This window comes from Amblyraja radiata, chromosome 4 (genome assembly GCF_010909765.2).
Source record: "Amblyraja radiata isolate CabotCenter1 chromosome 4, sAmbRad1.1.pri, whole genome shotgun sequence".
Lineage (NCBI taxonomy): Eukaryota > Metazoa > Chordata > Chondrichthyes > Rajiformes > Rajidae > Amblyraja > Amblyraja radiata.
The window spans coordinates 48017026-48040697 of NC_045959.1; the positions used below are offsets into that span (position 1 = coordinate 48017026).

The 23672-nt window shown below is 42.3% G+C and overlaps 1 protein-coding gene across 9 annotated transcripts in view; it reads right to left on the bottom strand.

Annotated features, from left to right (window-relative positions):
- sulf1 (sulfatase 1) overlaps positions 1 to 23672 on the bottom strand; it is a 379294-nt gene that overhangs the window by 221113 nt on the left and 134509 nt on the right. For 3 of the 9 annotated variants that reach the window (XM_033019351.1, XM_033019345.1, XM_033019346.1), the window contains exon 1: positions 13058 to 13255. The exons of 3 other annotated variants lie outside the window; for them this stretch is intronic. The gene's annotated coding sequence lies outside the window, so the exon portion shown is untranslated. Of the gene's footprint in view, positions 1 to 13057; positions 13256 to 23672 lie in introns of those variants that run through there. 3 more of the 9 variants (XM_033019352.1, XM_033019354.1, XM_033019353.1) reach the window with 3 other exon arrangements.

A 23672-nucleotide genomic window follows, 5' to 3' on the forward strand; every position in this document is an offset into this window, starting at 1 on the left:
AGCTCTTGGAATGAACTCGTACCATGGGACAGGGCTTTTAGGCTTCAAGAAATAAAGTCTTAGCCTGCCCAAACTCACCCTATAACTCAGTCCCTCAAGTCCCATGCAATATATTTGTAAATCTTTTCTATACTCTTTTCGACTTAAATGGCAACTTCCCTGTAGCAAAGTGACCAAAACTGAGCACAATACTCCACGTGCGGCCTCACTAATGTCTAATACAACATTTTGAAAATCCTAAGACTATCAAGCAGATTCAACACCAGTTCATGAAAGAGAAACTGTGTTTGACACATTTATTAGACTTTGGATGCAACAACAGGATGGATAAAGGGAATTAATAGATGTAATATATTTGCATTTCCAAAAATTCAATTAGGAGCTTAATTAAAGGTTACTGAACAATAGTCCATAAGTTTGGGGGTAGAATATTGGCATAGATAATTGTACAGCCAAGAAATAAAAACAGAGTTGGGACAGGTGGGTTATTTTTGGTTTGGCAATCAGTAACTAGTGAGACACAGGGATCAGTGCAGGGGTCTCAACGATTTGTAACCTGTTTTAATTGTTTGGATGAAGGAACCAAATGTACCGCAGCCAAATTTGCAGATGACACAAAGTTGCATTAACAATTGATGAGGGGGACACAAAGACCTTGCAAAGGAATACAGGCAAAGGGGGTCATAAATGTCTGGAATGTTCCACCTCAGAGAGCTGTGGAGTTGGAGTTATTGAAAATGTTCAAAACAGAGATGGACAAATGCTTAAACTAAGAATGTCAGTGTGTACAGGGAGAGGCCATGGAGTTGGTGTTGAGAATGACATTCAATTAGCCACAATCTTATTGAATAGCTAAGCAGGATTGAGGGGCTGATTGATCTAACCCTACACTCCTGTTTCTTATATTCTTAAGTAAACTGGCCCTGGCCATCCACCAAAGGCTAATAGTATTATGAGTATACTGTGGGAGACTGCAGCTGGAATCTTGAATAACAAACAAATTTCAGGAAGACCACAACGGGTCAGGCAGCATCCGTGGAGGGAAATGGACGGTGACATTCCAGGTCAGGGCCTTTCTTCATCCAATCTCACCCCATTCAAACGTGCGATACTCTACTTACTCCACAATCGCGACCCTATTCTCAATACAATTCATTTAATTCAACATCACACAATTCAATACTTTCACGAATGTTTCATCCATAGACATTCCATAAGTGCCATTCCATCAGATTTGGTCTGAAGAAGGGTCCCGACCCAAAGCATAGTCTGTTCATTTCCATCCATATAAGCAGGCTGATCCGCCATGTTCCTCCAGCAGTTTTGTCTATCACTAAGTATTGTGAGTAATCTGTGCAGGCAACACGACTAATATCTTAAAAATAATTCACTGCAATTGGGATATTTTTGGGGGGTGAGGTTACTAACAATTTGTCATTGTGCCACACAAGCAAAGGTTTACTATTTCTTTAAAATATAACGTTACATTCTAGATTCTGAAAAATCAATATTCATACCACTGAGACTGACCTTTAAAAAAAAACTTCTCAGTAAATTACTAGGTCAACAAAAATAGCAAGATTTGGATAGTCAAATGGTTAGGTTAAATTCCAGATTTAGCAGAATAATAAACTAGTCTCCTAGGAGATGTTCTTATTAAAATAAAAAAGGTCAAAAAGGCAAGTTTACGTACTTCATAGGTTGAGTGCTTAATGGTAATTTTTTTTTCATTGAGAAGGCATTCATGCCATCAGAAGGGGAGGATCAGAGGAAACTGGCAAAACCTGCTTTGTCCAGATCACACAAAATGCTGGAGGAACTCAGCGGGACAGGCAGCATCTCTTGAGAGAAGGAATGGGTGACATTTTGGGTTGAGACCCTTCTTCAAACTGAGTCAAAGAGAGAGGGAGACAAGAGATATGGAAGAGTGAAAATGACAGATCAAAGCAGATGAGGCTCAAAATAAATGTAGAATGGTTCATTGTTAGCTGAAGGGAAGGTGACAACGAGGCATACAAGCAGTAAATTATCAGTAAAATTAATTAGGAGGACAGTGAAACTAGTCAGAGAACTAGGGTGGGGGAGGAATGGAAAGCAAGGGTTACTTGAAGCTAGAGAAATCAATAATCATACCACTGGGTTTTAAGCTGCCCAAGCGAAATACGAGGTGCTGTTCCTCCAATTTGCATTGGGGCTCACTCTGACAGTGGAGGAGGTCTAGTTTCTGTTGGATAACTGTGGAACATTGCAACTGTACCACTGCTCTAGGGACAATTGCCAGCTCCTGAATAAACATTTGCCAAATGTGTGCAAGGGATCCCTTTCCGATTTGTCCCAAGTGTCCTGATTCAGATTCAATTTTAATTGTCATTGTCAGTGTACAGTACAGAGACAACGAAATGCATTGGTCTACTGGTCTACTGATTTAACAATTACAGGTGAAAACGGTATTGATGCGTCACGAATTTTATGGTACTTTGTAAAGAGGTGTCATCATTTGATGAAACTTCTAATTATTATTCAATTAGGTTGAAATGGATTTTTCTGTGTGCCTGGAATTCCTAGTGGAATATCATTGGCTCTGGAAAATCGTTGGTAGATGCTGCTAATTTTGATACTTCAATATAAATAACTACGCCTCAAGAGTTCCACTGCCATCAATACTCAAATGTTCCTATTCCAGTAACTCCAGTCAGGTATCCAGGCATCAGGTATAGAACAAAAACATGGAGCTGGATTTTTTTTGTGGTGGATGTCTTGCCTTTTCATCCTGCACTATTTTATCCCTTATAACCCCAGAACTACACTGAGCTTTATACCCTTCTAATCAATCTTGTGGCATCACTGGCCCATCTGTCCCAAGAAGCAAAGTGACTGGGAACAAGGCTATCTGGACCCTAGCTCATGGACATTAATTCTGGCTTTTGAGACACATGACGTGCAGATGAAGGAATCTTGAGCAAAGCACAAAATGCTGGAGGAACTCAGCGGGTCAGACTGTGGAGGATATGGACAAACGACAATTTCAGTCAGGACCCTTTATCAGATTGATTGTAGTAGGGGAGAGAAAGCTGGAAAAGAGGGGTGGGACGGGACACAGTCTGGCGAGTGATGGGTGGATACAGGGATGAGGGGCAGGGATGTTGATACTGGATACAATAGATCAGTCAATAACATAAAGGAGCACCTCAAAGTATTGTATTTTTCTTTCAGAGTTGAATGACAACGCCCCCAGGAACATCTGGTATGCTACTGGGTTTGTCATGAAATAAATCTTTAGGTTTTGAAATTACCAATTGGCAGTGTTTCTCTGTGGACTTGTTTCTTGGAAGAATTGAATCAAATACATTTTCAGATTTCCAAATTAAGTCTTTCTTGATTTTAGCAATGTATAAATACAATAATATGTATCTATATCATATGAACACAAGGTTGTGCTACTATACAAATCATAGTTATACTTTAACTTAAATGTCATTTCCTGCACTTCCACAATGAAAACACTCCAAAACTATTTCATTGCATAAAGTGCTTTGGGATATCTTAGAGTCATAGATTCATGCAGCACAGAAACAGGCCTTTGACCCAACTCGTCTATGTGACCAAGATGCCCCATCTAAGCAAGCTCCATTTGGCATTGTTTGCCCCATATCCCTCTAAACATTTTCCACTCCACGTACCTGCTCAAATGATTTTTATTTGTTGTTATATTATCTGCCTCAGTCATCTCCTCTGGAAACATGTTCCATATACCTACCATCCTGTGAATGAAAAAAAGTTGCCTCTCGGGCTCATATGCCCTTCTCACAAACATGTGTCTTTTGGTCTTTATTCCCCTACCCTCTGTGCATTCACCCCAAATGTTCCTCTCATGATTGTGTACACATTTATAAGATCACCCCTCAGTCTCCTGCACTCCAAGGAATAAAATTCTAGCCTGCTCAACCTTACCCTAGAGCTCTGGCTCTCGAGTCCTGGTATCATCCTCATACACCTTCTCTGCACTCCTTCCAGCTGAATGACATCCTACCTACAGCAAGGTAACAAAACCTGAACATAACACTCTAAATGCAGCCTCACCAACAATTTGTACAACTGTAGCATAACATCACAACTTCTGTACTCAATGATCTTGAGAACATGAAAACCATCTAAAGACTGAACAAGCCTTTTTTTTAAATTTTCAATTCATCTAATGGAATGCTGAGACGCATCTTTTTTGTATTATGCTGAAGGATGCCAGCATCTTTTTTAATTGTCACCATTGTTTTGCCATTTTGCAGGTGCAGTTGGATCAGCTCCTGCGTATATTTTGATGTAGCTGATAGCTCTCTCCGTACCATGAATGCCTACAGTCTGCACACAAGCACAATGTCAACTCTTACAAATCTGCACCTCACCGGCTGAATATAAGTTTACCTTCATATTGCTGTTTTAAATTGGATTTCAGAACACCCAAACACAGCTGCTTTACCAACATTCAACTCCGACCTTGGTAGAAAAGAAATCAGGCAAATGAGACTTGTTCAGATACAAATCTGATTGGCATGGATGAGTTGGACCGAAGGGCGTACCTTATGACTCTCTGAGTCTTAAAGTTGGGAGTATATAAAATGTACAAATTAGAGCCCACAAAAGTGAATGGTTCACCTATAAATCCACAAGGAACTGCGTCCATAGGTCTGTTGCCTAGACAATGGAGCCAGACCTAGTAGTATGATACATAAATCTGGGACTTAGAGATTCAGGCAAAAACAGCATCAATATAAAAACAGCTATACAAAGAGTCAGTTTCATTGGAAGTTAAAACTCTGTGGCCCAACTTGTCCATGCTGACTAAGGTGCCTTCCTCACCTTGTTCCATTTGCATATATTTGACCCATATCCCTCTCAACCTTTCCTATACATGAACTGATTCAAATGTCTTTGAAGCATTGTACTTGTACACACCTCTACCGCCTCTCTGACAGCTTGTAGCATATAACCACCAACCTCTGTGAGAAAAACTTGCCTCTCATGTCTCCTCTCATCTTAAAAGCTGTTCCGTTCTAGACTCATCCACCCTGAGAGAAAGATTGACCATCTACCTATGCCCCTCATCACGATATAAACCTCAATAAAGTCTCCCCTCAGCGTCCTTTGCTTCAGGGGAAAAGCCCCAGCCTATTCAGTCTCTTTTTACCTAAGCCATCTTCCCACAACAACATGAGATTCTATTATGCACTCCCTCTCTCATCCTTCCTGCAGCATGGAGACCAGAACTGCACACAATATTCCAGGTGCAGTCTCACCAAAGTCCCGTGCAACAGTAACATGACATTCCAACTCTTATACTTAATGTCCCACCCCATGAAGACAAGCGTACCATGTGATTCTTCACCACTTTGTCTACTTGTGTCACCACTTTCTGGGAATGAGATATTTGTACCTCTAGGTCTCCATCACACTCCCTAGTGTTCTGTCACTTAAAATGCAAATCCTGCCCTTGTTTAATTCCAAAAATGCATCCATTTGCTCTTGTCTAAGTTCAATTGCACCTGCCATATCTTTGTTCACTTTCCCAGTTGATCTGGATCTTGTTGCAACCTTAGACAAGCTTATTCACAATCCACTACACCACCGATCTTGAAGTCAACCACAAACCTACTAATCATGCCATCTACATTCCTATCTAAACTGTTAAAATACATGACAAACAGTGGGGGACCCAGCACCAATCACAGTGGCACACCACTGGTCGCTGGCCTCCAAATGGATGAACCCGATACTTGCAGTGACTAGTGGCATGCCACAAGGCTCGGTGCTGGGACCCCTGTTATTTACAATATATATTAACGATTTAGACGAGGGAATTAAACGTGGCATCTCCAAGTTTGCGGATGATACAAAGCTGGGTGGTAGTGTGAGCTGCGATGAGGATGCTATGAGGCTGCAGGGTGACTTGGATAGGTTGGGTGAGTGGGCAGATGCATGGCAGCTGCAGTATAATGTGGAAAAATGTGATGTTATCCACTTTGGTGAGAGGATTTGAGTTTAGGAGCAAGGAGGTCCTACTGCAGTTGTACAGGGTCCTGGTGAGACCACACCTGGAGTATTGTGTGCAATTTTGGTTTCCTAATTTGAGGAAGGACATTATTGCTATTGAAGGAGTGCAGCGTAGGTTCACCAGGTTAATTCCTGGGATGGCGGAATGATGAAAGAATGGGTCGACTGGGCTTGTATTCACTAGAATTTAGGATGAGAGGAAATCTTATAGAAACATATAAAATTCTTAAAGGATTGGACAGGCTAGATGCAGGAAAATTGTTCTCAATGTTGGGGGAGTCCAGAGCCAGGGGTCACAGTTTAAGAATAAGCAATAGGTCATTTGGGACTGAGATGAGGAAAATAAATTTCACCCAAAGAGTTGTGAATCTGTGGAATTCTCTGCCACAGAAGGAAGTGGAGGCCAATTCACTGGATGTGTTTAAGTTAGATTTAGATTTTAGATGATCAGCCATGATCATATTGAATGGCGGTGCTGGCTCGAAGTGCCGAATGGCCTACTCCTGCACCTATTGTTCGATGTTTCTATGTTTCTATGACCTTCTGCCTCTTACCACCAAGCCGGTTTTGTATCCAATTGGCCAGCTCGCCCTGGATAACCATGTAATCCTATCTTCTGAACCCGTCTACCATGTGGGACCTTATCAAAGGCTTTGCTAAAGTCCTTGTAGACAATGTCTACCATCATGCTCTGTCAAGCCTGTTGGTCACTCTTCAAAAAATCAATTAATTTCATGAGACATGATTTTACATGCACTAAGCCATGCTGGCTATCTTTAATCTGTCCTTGCCTTTCTAAATGTAGATCAATCCTGCTTCTCAGAATCTCTTCCAGTAACATATCCACCACTGATGTCAGGCTGGTAGACACAAAATGCTGGAGTAACTCAACTCACTGACCTGTGGTTCGCTTGCTTTAACCTGTACCCCTTTTGAATAAAGGCATGACATTGGCCACCTTCTAGTCTTCTGTACCTCACCCATGGCTAAGGAAGATACGGAAATCTCTGCCAGGGCTCCAGCAGTATCCTCTCTTGCTAACATTCCCCCCATGGTACTCTGGCTCAGGTCCTGGGAATTCATCCACCCTTGTCCAGACCACCAACAACCCATCTATCATAACATTGATATGTTTCAGGACATCACCCTGCCCAGAATTCTGTAGCTTCCCTGTTTCACCTTGATAAATATAGATGAGAAATATTGATCCATATCTTGTTATTTTATGCAGGATCCAGCAAAAAACAGAAGCAAGAAAACAATATAGTGTTAAAACATCAGAATGGTCTCGACCCAAAAGGACCCTTTCCTTCCCTCCATAGATGCTGCTTGTTCCGTTGAGTTACTCCAGCATTTTGTGTCTATCTTCAGTAGATTTTTGAATCCTAAACACAAACAAGGGTATCCCCTTCCTACCGAGGATTATTTTGTTGATGAAAGCAAGCATTCTGCTTGAGCAGAATCTTTAAAGAAAACAATATCATCAGTTCCATCATTCTTAAACATATCTAAAATGGTTCCCTTGCCCTGCATACAACCATAAGAACCGTCCAGGTTTAATTTTTTGTTTAGATGACCTTCCTCTGATCAGCTGCCTCTCTGCTTCCCCTTTCTCCCAACATCAGCCTTTGCCCAGGTTCCCTATGCTCCAGGTTCTACTCTCTTCACAGGGTCTCTGAGTGTAGCATGTCATGAGAGTGGCATTGTGCTAACTTGTTCCATTCTCATTTAAGTACTCTTCACCCAACATTCCCTCCAGTCGCACGTGCTGCTAGATATTATAAATCATGCTTTCTCACTTTCTGTCAAAACTCATACTTCCCCATCTTTAAAATGTCCCACCCATGAGAGGCTAGCATTTAAATTATCTATTATCAAACTACCTCTATCCTCCATTCCCTCCAAATTCCTTGAAAATTGGCCGCCTGCTATGTTCGTGAATATTGTTCCCACGGCTTTATGTCTGAGTCTCTTGAAGCAGCAAAGGATTTCGAATCAATGTCAAAAGAGGCCTCATCTGTCCATCTGGCCTTGGTCATTATCATCCCTCTTCTTTATTGACCTGCTTGCAGCCTTTGGCATGGTTGATTAAACTAGTGTCATCCAAAGCTTTGTTTCTGAGATTATTGTCGTTTGTTCCTATAGCTTCTCAAATGGTGACAACTAGACTATCACCTGCAATTGTTTGTCTTGCAGTCCGTGCAATGTTACTGCTGGAGTCCTACCAGGATCTATCCTTGCCCTACCTGCCCAAGTCATAGAGAGTATTTTTCACAGGCACAGATTAGCTTCCAAATAGTGCTGACAGATTAGTTCAATCTCTGCACTTTAACCAGATTCCTCTTCTTCTACAATGTCAAGTTATTTGTTGAAATGGAGTATCGGGGAAGCTTAAATCTCTTGGTAAACATTGGTTTCTTCAAAGACATCATTCAGAGTTATTGTGTTATACATGCATGGAAACTAGCCTGAACACCAAGCATTCATTTTAACTAATTCTACACTAATACCACTTTATTCTTTTCACATTTACATCAATTCTCCACTCAAGAGAATATTTTTTTACCTCTCTAGGGCAATTTACAGCAGTCAATTAATCTACTAGCTTGCACATTTTTAGGATGTGGGAGAAAACTGCAAATCAGAGGGAGAACGTGCAAGATTCATACAAACAGTACCAGAGATGAGGAAACCCAAATTAGTATTAGCAACCCAAGTTGCTGGAGCTATGAGGCAGCAGCATGACAAGTTGTGCCAAGTTTGCCTTGGCCCCAAATCACGTATAGTTGCTGCCACAATAGTTTTCTGATGATTTCCAACCCCTACTGAACCTTGGCATCCTGTTCTACTTTTAGTTGAAGGTTTAACTCTGTACACCTTTTATTTCTAAATCTGCCCCCCTCACCCTACTTTAGGCTATCTGTCTCTGGAACCTTCATTTTCGCTTTTGTCATCTATAGTTATAACTACTTCATTTTGCTCCTAATCAGTCCACTTTCATGCAAAGTGGTCCTCAGCTCATTCAAAACGCACCACCCTCCCACCTATCCCACTTGAGACTCCAGATTACCCAATACTTCTAACCTTGCTGATGTTTGTGTTCGCCAGTTTGAGTTCACTCAATGCTTCAAATGGACAATGCTTATTCTGGATTTCAAATCTACTCAGCTCTGTTCATATCTGTAACATCAAATCACTCCCATTTCCCACCCCTCACTCCCACTTCCCCATCCTCCCCACCTCTACGCAAACCTCTGTTTATCTATCCCTGGCTTTCTGTGTATTCTCAAGCATCTTGACTCCCCAGAGCACATTATTTCTCAATCTATCTTTCAGCACTCACAAAACAATGCTTTCCACGTCTTTTTTAATATTTCTTCTTTATTTTGATATTCATTCTCCCCCAAGCTGTTGTGAAATTTCCTTTTGCATTAAAGGCACAATTCAACAGAATGTTGTCACTGGTTTTGTGCTCATAACGTAATAAATTTCCAGGAATATTATCAGTTGTCAACACATCCTGCGGAAAGTCACTTGTTCCCTTTTGTGGATGTAAGCACTATTGAGTCACAGTGTTTGTAATGGATCACGAAAAATGTAGCACAGGATTAGTTCCACATTCTAGTATAAGCTCTTGTTCCTTTCTCGGAAAAATAAGGTTGAATTAGTTTATAGGCCTACCAGAACAGGGGTGAATTTTAACAGCACTTCCAAAATCCGTGACTAAGGCAAAAGGCAACAAGGTATAGAAACTCTAACAACTCGCAGGTAACATACCATTTTGACTTGTACACCAATCACTGTACTAAACTGTGCTACCCGAGTCTGAAGAAGGGTCTCGACCCAAAACGTCACCCATTCCTTCTCTCCAGAGATGTTGCATGTCCAGAGTTACTCCAGTATTTTGTGTCTATCTTTAGTTTAAACCAGCATCTGCAGTTCCTTCCTACACTGTACTATCATTGTTGCCAGTTCAAAATCCTGAACTTCTTAACCAGCAATACCTTGCAACAAGTTTCAACATACTGGCTGCAATGATTTAATAGCCGGACCTCTGTCACTTTTTCAGGTCAATTGAAGACCAATCTTGGAAAATCCTGGAATTTCCAGTCATTTCAAGAAATAATTCAATTTCAGTTAAGTGAATTACATTGATCAAGATCAGTTAGTAGTTCTAATCTAATTTTGCTTTAATGAGTAGTTTGGAATAAAGCAGGACATTTACATGAAATTAAAAAAAAAAAAAAAGAAACTTCAAATTAACAGATTATACAAATTGAATAAAGTGAATTGCAAACATGCAGCCACCTTATTATAACAAAGATAGTGTTTGCAATTGGACCCAGTGATAATGGATGTACATACCTTAACATCACACTAACATTAACATAACATCCCATCTTTTCAGATTTGATGCATGAACTATTGAATGACTCCTTCAGTTGCTAACAAGTTTAATCTTTTGATTATTTCTTAACTACAGTTATCAACGCATTAACAGGTTCCATTTATTATTGGTATTATACTGTAAAATACAATATTAAACTCCAACTATACTTTTCCACTCATGTTACTCATGAATGTCACCCAAGTTCTACGCTGAACACTTAAAAAAACTTGTATGATTAGATCAAATTCCTGGTTAGTTTAGTTCCTCAGAATCCTGATAGCCAAATCTGTTAAATACATTAAGCAGCTGGTTTTAATGCAGCACATGTGATATGGATACGAGGAAAATGAAAAAAAAGTGCAGGTCATTAATGAGGGAGACACTAAAGCTTAGAAATTCCAAGTTGCTGTGCGCATTTAAAAAAATAATAATTGAATCAATGCTAAACACACGACTTTATGAAAGAAAAGCAGACACTCGCTTCATTTTGGAAAATTCACCTAATATCATCCTTAGAGGGGTTCCTGTCGACTGCTAAAAATGGCAAGATTAATGCACAGTCCTGCTGAGTCCTGATACTTGGCTGAAAAACTAGCTCAGACTCATTTTTAGACTTGAAAATAAAGAGTCAGCTTTATGTTGAAGACTAAATCAGGAAACTGCAAAGAACCTTGCGTTCCTAGGATTTGGTTCATTACAGGATCAATGGAACTGCAGACCTAAGAGGTTAAGCGCAATGATCTCCCTGCCATCTCATACAATATTGTCAGTAGGAAGGCAATTGACACATAAGCATTGGCAGTAAACTATCAATAAAATCTGGGGCATTTGTAGATTTTGTTCTTCCAAATCCGCTTTATATCTGATGATAGCCATTTGAGCTTTATACAACAGGATGCAGAAATTATGTCCATAGATCTATCATGGGCAAAGCAGATGGATAATAAATAAGGCAATAAAAACCTTATTGCATAGTTTTATAAGGTGTTGGCACCAAAGTGATTTTTTCTTCTTCTGTGATATATAGATACACGTACATTCAATTTGCCTTATAACATCAGAGCTCCTCTTGCTAGGACATTGATGCAGCTGTGCAGAGTTTATGGTGCACAAAACGAAAGGCTCAACAAACTTAAAGAATATTTTTTCTTGCGTGCGACCCGCATGAGTCCCATGCCAGATTCCTGAAGTATGGATCTTGTGCGACCAACTGGAACTCAAATGGAAAGACCGTTGGCACATGCTAAGACTGGCTGTCAGGAAAACAAGGTTTTTTCCACCGATTTTTCATGCTGCTAACAAGTTGTGGCAATTTACATTTTACTTGTTGGTTGAGAGCAACCTGTGCTCGAGAGCGTAATTCTTGAACAAAAGCACCTTTAACACAAAGCATGCGGATTGACAATGTCTGCTTTTTGACTGACAATGCATTTTCTTGGTTCTTCCATAACATTTTATCATTATTTCCACAATGTCTTTTAATACTGATGATTCATCATTTTTTTTCTCGTTCTGTAATCCTATGTGTTAATGCCTTTCTCTAAGTTTTTGATGCAGGGCTCCTTAAATCTACAGGTGCATACAGCTAATATTTCTGAATTATTCATCAATCAGCTTCCACAGATTTGCTGTTGTCTAAGAGAGATGCCCAACTTTCCCAGAAAGTATCCCTAGTACACTTGTCGTTCCAAAAGATACACGCAAGCATTATTCACAACAAAACAGATTGCATATAAACCCCAGGCAAAAAGTCTGTATAAAACTCACTTTTGCACTGGCCCTACACTTAAGATCTGTACAATTGGTCAATGGAAAAAAACGGAAGTAACAGAGAAAGCCAAAGAATTATCACAACACTCTCAAACTCTTAATTAAAAAATGTTTGTTAATATTGGAATATGCCCAAGGTTACCTCTTTCATAGCAAGGGTTAGAAAATAAGAAAAGTGTGCCCAAAATATTTTTGCTGTAGCGGGTGCAATTGTAATTAGAAACATATTGTGTGTTGCTATAATTCATAGCATTCTTAGAGTTAGAAAAATCACATCAACTTTTATATGCTATAATCTTTTAAACAAATACTTTACTGAATACCAAGAACATAAAGTATATAAAGGAGCATGGTTATAAATTGGTTTTACCCTGTTGCTGATAATTCAATTAGTTACATATAAAACATGCCTGTTAATTTACCAGTGACTGTGTGTAGTAGATGGCTAGAAATCAGCAAGTGTCGGAAAATGAAGCAGACTGTGTTTGCTGCAGTTCCATCAGGAACGCATATTGCTGCCTTTGTGATTCCCATAAGTGGTATCACTGGAAACAAGGCTGATTGAAGACCGAGGCTCCTAACCTCCTGAGCTCTTACTTTCCCACCATAGCTTAACCAAGTCTGCCCTCACTGAGACTGAGGCGATTTGTTAGAATCACAGGTCTCTTTATTACAAAATTTAAAAGGACCCAAAAAAATGTAATCATCTATAATACTCAAACATGTAGGAAAGACTTACATATTTCAGCCAAGCAGTGGTAATTGACAGGAAGGAGAAACAGTTTTATATTAGTTACATTCCAAACATTTTAAAAACTCTCCCTGTTAAAAACAAAATGCATTTTCCTGTACCTGAGAGATTGTGGTCTTCTATGCCTTGCTGAAGTGATCTTCCTGAAAGAATCTGCTTTCCAAACGCAGTACACTCTCACAGGGACCACACAGTTCCTACTGTACAGCCTTCCTTCTCTAGCCCCCACTCAGATGTGATGACACACTCTAACCCCAACCATCTGTTGAAACACGTCCTCAAACAGTCGGCACAAGACAGCTTACCCAATCCAATCACCGGAGCTGGGTGGCTCTTAAAAGCAGGAGGCTGGGACAAGGACAGAAAAAAAACTTGAGTTTTTTAAGACTTTAAGCACCAGTAACCTGAGAGCGTGTGAAAGAAAAGACTGCTATAAATGAGGGGAAGGGGAGGTGCTGGAGGAGTAGAGAAGGAGAGTGACCGTCTCCCCCCACCCACAACAGTTAGCTGTTAGTTATTTAACACAGTTCCCTGGAATCCCAAAGGACACCCTTCCCCCCACATCCAAGGAAACTTCACAATAGGGTTAAATAGAGAGAGGCACATTAGTCCCACTTAAACATTCACAGGGCTTGAATTTTTATGTTTTTATTCTGGGCTCCCTTCAGGTGTATTTCTTCAATTTTATTATGTTCTGCAAAATTGTGTATTGGGTTATTAAACAAAAAGAACAGGAGATTTATTAATTTTCAGTCTCTATAAAGTGCAACTAAATCAAAAGCATTGGTGATAATAATGACAGACCAGTTGATAGTTTACATTAATTATTTATTTTGTATGTTTTCCCTTTCATGCAATCATAAAAACTTTTGTTTGTCACCCTGGTTCCCGCCTGTGCTTTTAATCTTCTGGCCTTTTTCCATCCAAATGGGTTGATCAGTAGTTTATAGAAGCACTTTGAAAGCCATGCATGGCATTCATAAAACAACATGAAATAAAATGTACATTCTGAATCTTTGATTAGGTTGACATTTATGGCCCATCACAGTTTTATCAGCGAAAGGAAAACAGATTTTTTTCCAAATAGCTCTTAGTTTTAACTTGCATCAATTAAAAATTAAATATTCATGCCTGAAAAAGTCACAGTACGTTCAATGAGAGTACTTTCGCCTTACAGCCTTTGGTGGTGGAGGTACATTCTATCTGATCTGCTGATAAGACTATTAACACAGCCATAGCTGTGCCGGACTGTTCCACTGGCAGCCCAGCACACTCTCTGATAAGCCATGGCTTCATTTCTTTTCAAAACTGCCCAGCACAGAAACGTGAGCATCTTATTTATTGACTTAGGAACAAGCACTAAAGTTCTTTAATCAGTGAGCTTGTAATTAATCAATAAGGAATAATCAATGTGCGTACATCAACAAATGTGTTAATTGTCCAAAGGAAATATAGTATTGCTTTGTTCTGTGGCACACAAGCACCTACCATGTGTGTGTGGGAGAGGGGGGGGGGGGGATGATGGGGGCTGATGGTGGGGGGAGGGGCAGGGGAAATCCAACAAATATCAATTCCTCCTAAGGTAGAGCAAAAGTTTGCTGCCTTTTGTGCTCTACTCCTGCCTCAATAATCTTGTATTGGCATTGCGTTCTGATCTGAAAATTATGTGAAGGCAATCTTCCCTTTTTGCTCACGATAAACATTACAATGTTGCTAACAATCCACTTTGACCTTTAAATTTGTTATTTCTTGATTCTACTTTCTGTGGGAGTTGGTTTTATGTGTATTTTGCTAGGTAATTTTGCATTTAATATTCTCATCTTTGCTTTGATTTTTGTTTGTTTTACTACTACCTTCCACTGCAGCGGGTTCCATATTCAATTTAAAATCTCCCTCCCGTTACTTTAAAGTCTTTTGGGATCTCTTATCTATTGGGAGTTTGTAAATGAAGTGTTGCAGATACAGGCAAAGTGCAGAGTAGATTATGTGGCACATGAGTGTTAGAGTGGACTAGATGCCATCATCCTTCTGACCATGAGATGAGAATGGTGCTGCTGAGCCAACGCTAACACCTACGAAGTGTTTTATTTTTTGTTTGAGGTACACTGTGTTTCATTCTTCACCCCAGACTTCAGTAGGAACCAAAAGTTTGCAAAGCAAAAGGTGTGAACGTGTAAAGCACACATTAGTGGAGTCAACCCCTACATAAAAGTTAACTATTTTCAAATACTCCATGCAGAATGCAGAAAACACTTTTCCAGAGGCACCTTTCAGTTTTTCACATAAATGAGAACATCCTGCTGTAAACTGAAAGAAAATTATTGTGGCTTAGATCCAGCCTTGATTCTTTTTAAAAAGGGGGTAGAGAGAAATCTGGAAGAGAGGTGGTGGTGGGACAATGCCAGATGGTTGGACTAAGGTCAGAGCTAAAAAGACAAAACATGTGGAATCGCGAGGTATGGATAGAAGAGGCATGAAATGTGAAGGAATAAAGGGCCTGTCTCACTGTGCGAGGTAATTCAAGAGTTCTCCCGAGTTCTCCCCTGATTCGAGCTCGTGTAATGTACGTAGCAGGTACGTAGGGGCTCGTATGAGTAAAAAGTAACCATTTTTTTCATCACAAGTATTTTTTTACTCGTGGACATTTTTCACAGTGTTGAAAAAAACGTCACGAGTTTACCGGATTTCCCGAGTACCTACCGTTACTCATACGAGCTGCTACGTGACATACACGAGTTCCCACGTACCCACTACGTACATTACACGCGCTCGAATCAGGGGAGAACTCGGGAGAACTCTTGAATTACCTCGTACAGTGGGACAGGCCCTTAAGTGAAAGGGGATGCAGAGAAGTGGAAAGGGGGAAATGGATGCCCATCTAGGTGGGGAAGAAAGGGGGAAAAGGAGGGGTCAGTTTGAAGGTTAGTTGCTTAAAATTGGAAAATTCAATGTTTATACCATTGTGCTATAAAGCAAAATGTGAGGTGTTGATAATCCAGTTTGCGTGAGGTCCCCTTCCGTGAGGTCCCGAGGAGGCAGAAAATGGAAAGATCAGTATGGGAATGGGAATGGGAAATGGAGTCCAAATGGTTAGCAACGGGGAGATCCAGCAGGTCTCGATGGACTAAGTCAAGTGTTTGGCAAAATAGTTCCGCGGTCTACACAAGTACAGTCCCTGGAAACAAAGGGGAAGCCTCCATTGTGTCCGGAAACGTGGCCGTCGGGCAGGACTTCAGGTCAGAATGAAGCGCAGGGGCCTTCGGCCCCCTCTCCCTACTATCCTACTGGCTAATGTACAGTCCCTTGAAAACAAAGTGGAGGATTTAAGGGCAAGACTGCTTTATCAAAGGGAGCTGAGGGAATGCTCTGTGTTCTGTTTCACAGAGACATGGCTCACCCCCAGCTCCCCAGACTCAGCGGTCCAGCTTGAAGGGTTCTCCATCCACCGTATGGACCGTATCCTGGCATCTGGGAAAGGGAGAGGAGGGGGCGTCTGCCTCATGGTCAACTCTGCGTGGTGCTCAGACGTGGCAGTCCTGTCCAACTCCTGCTCTCCACACCTCGAACATCTGGCGGTGAAGTGCCGTCCCTTCTACCTCCCGAGAGAATTCACCTCCGTTATCCTGACTACATGCCACCCCAGGCAGATGTCCGTCTGGCACTGGAGGTGCTGCATGCCGTGGTCAACAAACACCAGACGTCTTACCCCGAGGCATTTACCACCATTGCTGGGGACTTCAATAAGGCGAACCTCAAGAAATCACTCCCCAACTTCCACCAACATGTCTCCTGCTGCACCAGAGGACCTAACACCCTCGACCACTGCTACACCACTATTAAGAATGCCTATCGTTCTATCCCTCGCCCTCACTTCGGTAAGTCCGATCATACCGCGGTGCTGCTTCTTCCTGCCTACAGGCAGCAATTAAAGAGCACACCCCCAGAAGTGAGGACAGCACAGAGCTGGTCGGGGGGGAGCAGAAGAACAACTCCAGGACTGTTTGGAGTCTGTAGACTGGGCAATGTTCAAGGACTCGGCAACGGACTTGAACGAATATGCCACAGTCGTTACAGACTTCATAAAGAAATGTGTGGAGGACTGCATCCCTACAAAAACCTTCCGAGTGTTTCCCAATCAGAAACCTTGGATGAACTTTGAGATTCGCACTCTCCTGAAGTCCAGACACAGGGCATTCACCTCCAATGATAAAGTGGCCTACATGAAGACCAGATACGACCTTGGTAAGGCCATCAAAAAGGCCAAAAGGGACTTCTGCTCCAAACTGGAGGACGAGACAGATGTTCGGCAGCTGTGGCAGGGCCTGAATGCAATCACCTCCTACAAGGCGAAACCAGGAGGCAGCTCGAATGTCGGTGTAACATCACTCCCTGACGAGCTCAATGCGTTTTACGCACGCTTTGACAGGGAGAATACTGATGTGCCTTCCCGATCCCCCAATCGCTGTGATGGCATTTCAGTCTCAGTCACAGAGGCCGATGTCAGGAAATCCTTCAGAGGGGTGAACCCCCGAAAAGCACCTGGTCCTGATGGTATACCCGGTCGTGTTCTAAAAACCTGTGCGGACCAACTGGCGGGAGTTTTTACGGACATTTTCAACCTCTCACTTCTGAGGTCTGAGGTCCCCACCTGCTTTAAAAGGGCATCAATCATAGAAGAAGAGTAAGGTGACGTGCCTCAATGACTATCGACCAGTGGCACTAACGCCGGTGGTGATGAAGTGCTTTGAGAGGTTGATCATGGAGCAAATCAACTCCTACCGCGACAAAAACCTGGACCCACTGCAGTTCGCGTACCGCCACAACAGATCAACGGTGGATGCGATCTCGCTGGCCCTCCACTCCGCACTGGACCACTTGGACAACAAAAACTCATATGTCAGGCTGTTATTCATTGATTACAGCTCGGCATTTAACACAACCATCCCCTCCAAACTGGTTACCAAACTCGCAGAACTGGGTCTCTGCGCATCCCTCTGCAACTGGATCCTCGACTTCCTCACCCACAGACCACAGTCTGTTCGTATTGGTGGAAATGTGTCAGCCTCGATAACAATCAGCACGGAAGCACCTCAAGGCTGCGTGCTCAGCCCCCTGCTGTACTCACTCTATACCCATGACTGCGTAACGAACCACAGTGCGAACTCCATCATCAAGTTCGCTGACGACACCACTATTGTGGGGTGTATCACTGATGGGGATGAGTCAGAATATAGAAGAGAGATCGAGCAACTGTCCATATGGTGCCAGCGCAATAACCTGGCCCTCAACACCAGCAAAACCAAGGAACTGATTGTGGACTTTGGAAGGAGTAGGAGGGGGACCCACAGCCCCATTTATATCAACGGGTCGATGGTTGAAAGGGTCAAGAACTTCAAATTCCTGGGCGTGCACATCTCTGAAGATCTTTCCTGGTCCGAGAACACTAACGCAATTATCAAAAAAGCTCATCAGCGCCTCTACTTCCTGAGAAGTTTACGGAGAGTCGGATTGTCAAGGAAGACTCTCTCTAACTTCTACAGGTGCACAGTCGAGAGCATACTGACCGGTTGCATCGTGGCTTGGTTCGGCAATTTGAGCGCCCTGAAGAGGAAAAGACTACAAAAAGTAGTAAACACTGCCCAGTCCATCATCGGCTCTGACCTTCCTTCCATCGAGGGGATTTATCGCAGTCGCTGCCTCAAAAAGGCTGGCAGTATCATCAAAGACCCACACCATCCCGGCCACACACTCATCTCCCTGCTACCTTCAGGTAGAAGGTACAGGAGCCTGAAGACTGCAACAACCAGGTTCAGGAATAGCTACTTCCCCACAGCCATCAGGCTATTAAACCTGGCTCGGACAAAACTCTGATTATTAATAACCACTTTGTTATTTGTACTTTACCAGTTTATTTATTCATGTGTGTATATATTTATATCATGGTATATGGACATATTTATCTGTTTTGTAGTAAATGCCTACTATTTTCTGTGTGCTTAAGCAAAGCAAGAATTTCATTGTCCTATACAGGGACACATGACAATAAACTCACTTGAACACTTGAACTTGAACACTTGAGAGCAACTAATACAGTAGATGAGGTTAGAGGAGGTGCACGTGAATGTTTATCTCACCAGGAAGGACTGTTGTGATCCCTGGATGGAAGTGGTCAATTAACTTAAATGGGAGATGTGGGAGGAAATCAAAACATCCGTAAAAATCCGCATAGACAAAACTGAAGGTCAGAATTGAGTTACTGGAGCCAGGACGCAGTGTTACTAATGTGAAGGAAGGAACTGCAGATGATGGTTTACGCCTAAGATAGATACAAAATGCTGGAGTAACTCAGCAGGACAGGCAGCATCTCTGGAGAGAAGGAAAGGGTTACATTTCAGGTCTGAAGAAGGGTCTCGACCCCAAACATCACCCTTTCCTTATCTCCAGAGTTGCTGCCTGTACCACTGAGTTATTCCAGCATTGTGTGTCTATCTATCAGCAGTGTTACTAACTTCTGCATCACTGTGTCAACTTCTGTCTGAAATAAGGATTAGTGAATAATAAAAAGTCTTGTTTGGGGGTAGGGGTAAATAGGAGGAGACAAATGAAATTGGAATTTACCAGTAGAGTGGTGGTGCCATCGAGTGTGGCAGCCTCGCCAGTAGCTGTCTGTCCTTTCATCCTTTTGTTATTTTTAGTCTGTCTAATAGTTTGTTTTTGGAGGTCTTTTAATCTTTTTTATGTGGAGCGTGGTGGGGAGGGGGTTAGGGGGAAACTGTTTTTCTCAATCTGAAGAAGGGTTTCGGCCCGAAACGTCGCCTATTTCCTTCGCTCCATAGATGCTGCTGCACCCGCTGAGTTTCCCCAGCAATTTTGTGTACCTTTCTCAATCACTACCTGGTCGAGGATGCGTCTTTTCTCCGGCCGCATCTTCGCCCCCTCCTCGCGGCCTACCGTCTGGATTGACGCGGCCTTTCCTGCCGGAGACCGGCCAGAGCTTCAGCGGCGGCGCAGCACTGAATTCCATCGCGGAGCGGGCGATGCCTTGCCGGGATCGCCGTGTGGAGCACCGGAATGCCTGCCGACTTTAACACCATGGAGCTGTGGTCTGCGGCGTTTCCAGCCGTGGGCGGTGCTGAATCTAACATCGCAGAGGCCTGGGATCTTTTACCGAGGATCGCCAGTGTTGGAGCTCCGCCCAGCTGCGGTTTCTGGTGGGAAGCGGCCGATTCGCAAACTCCAAGCCGCTGAGGGTGTTCTTCCATTCCGACGTCGGAGTTTCATCATCCCGGCGAGAGGGCCTGAAATATCGGGCCATTGCGGCGACTGCAGATGGCCCATAGGCCCCGATCACGGGTGAATATGAGGAAATGGACTGAACTTTATTGCCTTCCCTCACAGTGGGAAACGTTGATTCCGCTGTGGGGGGATGTTTTATGTTTTATGTTAAATTCTAGTGTGGTGTTTATCTTATTTATGTGCTGCATGGGAATGCAAATTACACTTCACCAATTGGTGTATGTGACAATAAATGTCCGTTGCCTTTGTCCTTTGAGAAAATAGAATGCTATGTAAGATACGAGGTGGGAATAACTGATCATCTGAAATAGCTAATTATGTGTTAAGTATTAGGTTGCATTGTGCCAAATCAAAAGATAAGTTTTGCTTATTTATATTGGAGCAGTGCAAGAGATCAAAGACAAAGATCAAAGGGAGAGTAGGGTGATTAGAGAAACACCATATTCTGGATAACGTGGATAGTTTGAGGTTTTAGTTTCTTTTACAGATACAGGCCCTTCGGCCCGCCAAGTACGCGCCATCCAGCAATCCCCGCACACTAACACCAACCTTTACACACTAGGGACAATTTACAATTACACCAAGCCAATTGACCTACAAACCTGTGGAATGTGGAAGGAAACTGGAGATCCCGGAGAAAACCCACGCAGGGGTGTACAAACATCGTACAGACAGCACCCGTAGTCGGAATCGAAAACCTGGGTCTCTGGCACTGTAAGGCAGCAACTCTACTGCTGCGCCAACTACTGCAAAATGGTTGCCTAATCTGCTTTTAGTTACCCCAGTATAGAGGAAACAACATTGTAATGTGGATACATGTGAGGTTATCCGCTTTAGTGGATAAAACAGGAAGGCAGATTATTATCTGAATTGTGTCAGATTAGGAGAAGAGGAGGTGCAACGAGACTTGGGTGCACTTGTACATGAGTCACTGAAAGTAAGCATGCAGGTACAGCAGGTAGTGAAGAAAGCTAATGGCATGTTGGCCTTCATATCAAGAGGATTTGAGTTTAGGAGCAAGGAGGTCCTACTACATTTGTAGAAGGCCCTAGTGAGACCACACCTGGAGTATTGTGTGCAATTTTTGTCTCCTAATTTGAGGAAGGACATTATTGCCTGAAACTGGTGTCACAGATAGATATTGTCAACATTTTGGCAATCAGGCAATTGACCCGAAACATCACCCATTCCTTCTCTCCAGAGATGCTGCCTGTCCCTCTGTTTTTTGTATTTTCGGTTTAAACTAGCATCTGCAGTTCCTTCCTACCTATTGAGTATAGAAGATGGAATGTTATGTTGCCATTTTACAGCACATTGGTGAGGCAGCATTTGTAGTATTGTGTTTAGTTTTAGTCACTCAGCTATAGGAAGAATGCCATTAAGCTGGAAAGAGTGCAGAGAAGATTTACAGGGATGTTGCAAGGATTTGAGGGCTAGAGAGAGGTTGAGCTATGACAATAATCCATCAAACGCAGGAAGGTGAGGGGTGATCTTAGAGAGGTGTATAAAAATGAGGAGAATAGATAAGGTGAATGCATAAAATCTTTTACCCAGGGAAGGGGAATCAAGAACCAAAGAACATAGGTTTAAGATGAGATGGGAAAGATTTAATAGGAACCCGAAGGGAAACGTTTTCACACAGAGGGTGGTGCCTATATGGAACAAGCTGCCGGATGAGGTAATCAAGGCAGCTATTATACCACCAATTAAAAGACATATGGACAGGTACATGGATAGGAAAGATTTAGAGGGACATGGGCCTGTTTCTGTATAAGTTATTCCCTACGAGAATAAGTTCAGCCAGATGAAGGACAGTGGTGGTGGAGGGGGTTGGCTCAGCCTCTGTTCAATATGTGAAAGTCCCAAGGTTATTTTGATGTGGCATGATAGATTGGGTATCCATTGTAAATTTGGGCAAGGAAACTTTTTTAAAGTGATGGTTGGTGTCAGAACAAAATGGCAGCAGGGGACAAGAACGGGCTGAAATCATAAATCCACTTCTCAGCTTGTGGATCTTGGCAAGGATGTGAAAGCAGGGAGTTAGTGACAGACCAACAGGTTCTGGCATTGCCAGCAACTAACCACTTGGCAGAATGATCTGCAGAGGAAGTAAGCTGCTTGAAAACCCACGGTTTTATGGTGAGATCATGATGCAGGGGGAAGCACGAGGAGGCAGCGGAGAACTGGCATTCAGCATCTGCACGCTACAGGTCAGTTTGCCAAACCACAATAGTACCACCCTTTGCAGCAGTTTGGTTAGCAACGTTGGGGTTGATCCGTAGTGGGAAGAGTGCAATGAGTTCAAAATGTGGCAAGTTGGACTGAATAAATAAGAGCAGTGAAATTGCCCAAAAAGTATTTAATTTGTTTTAGGCAGGAACACCTTATTCCTTGATTCACTGAACCTGCCAATAATTAAACCTCTGAAGAGATACCAGTCTTTGTTCCTGCATTAGATTCTGTAAAGCATTTCTCATTGGGTTCCTAAATGACTCAGGTGGCAACATGCTGTGCAATGGTCAAGAGTATCCTGCATGCTACCCAATTGGTGATAAATTAGATATGCATGTTCCCGTTTAAGGCTATCCATTTCTTTTTCCAAACTTTAGATCATCTAGCCTAATCTCTCCTTGGCTGTGTGGCTAATTTCCTTATGTGATTTTGAAACAGTTGGTTGTAAATTATACCTGTACATAAATGCAATTTGTCAGTTGAATGGATGTCTGAAAGCTATCTGACTATGAAAGGCATGGCAGTTGAGCTCTATTCTGTCCTTATTAAACACACAGAGAAAATTAAGAGAAAGTACTGACCACAATCAGCCTTCTAGAAAGGCTCCAACCTCTCTGAAGGAAAACTCCACTTGCTCACACTCAGTAAAATATATCCCCCACCCCTTCAATAACCTGATAACATTGAGGTTGCCCCAGTAATTCTAGTGGAACGCCAACAGCCCAATGGCAGAGATTACCTTTTCACATATGTTTACATATTTGTGAACTTTGTTAACTAAATTGCCTCAATAAAATGTAACCTTTAGGCCCCGGCCCTTCCCCCCGCCACCTACCAAAGGATCATGCACCCTAGGTTGAGAACAACCAGCTTACAGAAAAGGCATCAACAGCCTCTGTTCCCACATCAAACCCTACTACTAAATCAGAAGTGTTCAGAATAGAGCGGGGGTTAAAGACAGTATGAAACTATGGCCCGTGTTTTTTATTGGTTATGGTGACAAAATACTCGTGTTCATCATCATTACACTATGAAAATAGTAACAGAAAACAGTAACTGTGAGATTTCCATTCATGGGTAAACTTAGAAGCAATTCAGTATATTTCATTGGGTATTTCAGTCTATAAGAGGTCTCAGTAAGTTTGCATCAGTGCCCGAAACCATAACTAATCAAAAATCTACCTGGTA